At 58.6% G+C, this 2,000-nt stretch overlaps 1 long non-coding RNA gene across 1 annotated transcript; it reads right to left on the bottom strand.

Moving 5' to 3' along the window:
• Positions 1-726: 726 nt before the first annotated feature.
• Positions 727-1,651, bottom strand: LOC119114681 (uncharacterized). Its single transcript, XR_005096047.1, has 2 exons — positions 1,349-1,651; positions 727-1,091 (listed from the first exon to the last, which is right to left on the bottom strand). It is a non-coding gene; the product is annotated as an uncharacterized LOC119114681 (long non-coding RNA).
• Positions 1,652-2,000: the final 349 nt, after the last annotated feature.

Below are 2,000 nucleotides of genomic sequence, written 5' to 3'. Positions count from 1 at the left end.
GTGTCGACCCGGGACCACCTTCCCACCGTTTAGATCGAGGCGAGATGTTGGCCCCTCCCACAGGGATAGTCTACACGCCTGACACAGGGATCACAGGCGGGTATCTAGCCGATGTGGAGAGGTGTGATGTGGCACCATTGCGGACGCGGGCAGTTCTGCACGCATGAACACAGGGATCACGAGCAACACGTGGCAGCGTGTATTCCGCACGACGAATCGGCTGCAAGCCTTCCACGTCGTGTCATACTGTTCATAGCCATCGCCCAATCGCAACGTTACATTATCTGACCGAAAACATCACATTTTTTTGGGCCCATTTGCAAGGTGTAGTCCAATGACATATAATGCATTTCGTATAGACCTGTCAGGTCTATGAATATCAGGCATACAATCAACAAATACAACACAAACGTCTTGGTAATTTCCAGCCAGATACATTTTCCTCGACATTTCTCTTGCCCTCTTATTAGTATTGACTTTGCTTTCCAGTTCGTAGGGTGCCGACCAAGAAAGCCAAAAAGACTAGTTTCAAATACTGCATCATATGAAAACTGCCGTATCAAATGAGACAGGAATGCAGTGTAGCACGCCGCCCATTGTTTTGGTTGTGATCGCAGCCAACCGTCCGCTGTCACGGAGCCAATCAGCACAGACCGTCAGGTGATCAGTCCGTCATCATCATCGCCATCATCATCGCCATCATCATCATCATCGGCAAAGTGCCACTGGTCTCGTTCATTGTGTATTGCTCAGCGGGCTGATGCGAGTTGGCGTCACATGAAGTAAAGGTTTCAACGTGCGCAGAAGCGTGTCGTTTCACGGAGGGATTGGTGTTCAAAGCCCGCTTCTGATAAGCTCTGCACTCCGCTGGCCGCGTCTTGCTCTTGATCGGCTGCTGGTTGGCAGTATCGAGCGCTTGTCTGGTGCTGGCTGTGATTGCCACCTGTTAACTACCAATATTTGCCTCCCCCACCGCTCTGATGCGAGACGGCTCCAGTGTTGGAGGTCGAGAGCTGCCCCAGGAGGCCACTGAGCTGGGCGTTATTGGCGTGTGCCTTGTTGAAGCTGCTGCCGCCGCCCGAGGCCGACCCCTGCCAACAAAGAACGCGAGCGTTACACACTGGGCGGTGAACAGGATTAAACAAGCAGCTCAGAGCCATGACATCACATTATTCACGGGCTGTGCAGCCTATCAACTACAGGCAACGGCTTTTGTACTGCATGTCTGGTGAAGCATTGCGTCTTTCAAAGCTTCTTCTCATTAGTGCTATGAAGTTGGAATATAGTGCAATAGCCTTTCAAGCCGGCTGACGGTGCCTGTCAGCGACATTCCGTACCAAAGACCCACCTTAGCGCTGGAGCCGACGCTGGTGATTGAAGTTATGCCAGCCGGGCCTGCCGTCTGACCCGAAACGACGTTGCCGGCGGCGGATCCCGTGGCCGAGCCGTGACCTCCAAAGCCCCCGAACTGATTGCTGACGGCTCCCGTTCCACCCAGCGAAGCGCCGCCACCGAATCCTCCTGCCCCGCCGAGCAGACCTCCTCCAAATCCACCCGCGCCCCCGTGGGAGCCACCTCCGCCGCGGTGACCGCCGGCACCAGAGCCTCCGCCGCGGTGACCGCCGGCACCAAAGCCTCCGCCGCGGTGACCGCCTGTACCCAAGCCTCCCGCCGCGGTGACCGCCGGCACCAGAGCCTCCGCCGCGGTGACCGCCTGTGCCCACGAAGCCAGTGCTTTGAGCTCCGCCGAAGCCTGCGCCTCCACCAAAGCCTCCGCCTCCACCAAGGCCTCCGCCTCCGCCAAGGCTTCCTCCTCCCAGATGTCCACCTCCGAAGTTTCCTCCTGAGAGGTGGCCACCACCGCCGCCACCGCCACCGCCGCCACCACCGCCGCCGCCGCCGCCGCCCCGCCACCCGCCACCGCCACCACCACTGCCACCGCCGAAGCCGAAGCCGAAGCCTCCTCCGCCGCCGCGGGACACCTTGCCGCCGCCGCCGAA

This window comes from Pollicipes pollicipes, unplaced genomic scaffold (genome assembly GCF_011947565.3).
Source record: "Pollicipes pollicipes isolate AB1234 unplaced genomic scaffold, Ppol_2.1 Scaffold_2910;HRSCAF=3413_pilon_pilon_pilon, whole genome shotgun sequence".
Classification (NCBI taxonomy): Eukaryota; Metazoa; Arthropoda; class Thecostraca; order Pollicipedomorpha; family Pollicipedidae; genus Pollicipes; species Pollicipes pollicipes.
This window is presented reverse-complemented; position numbering and strand designations above follow the sequence as displayed.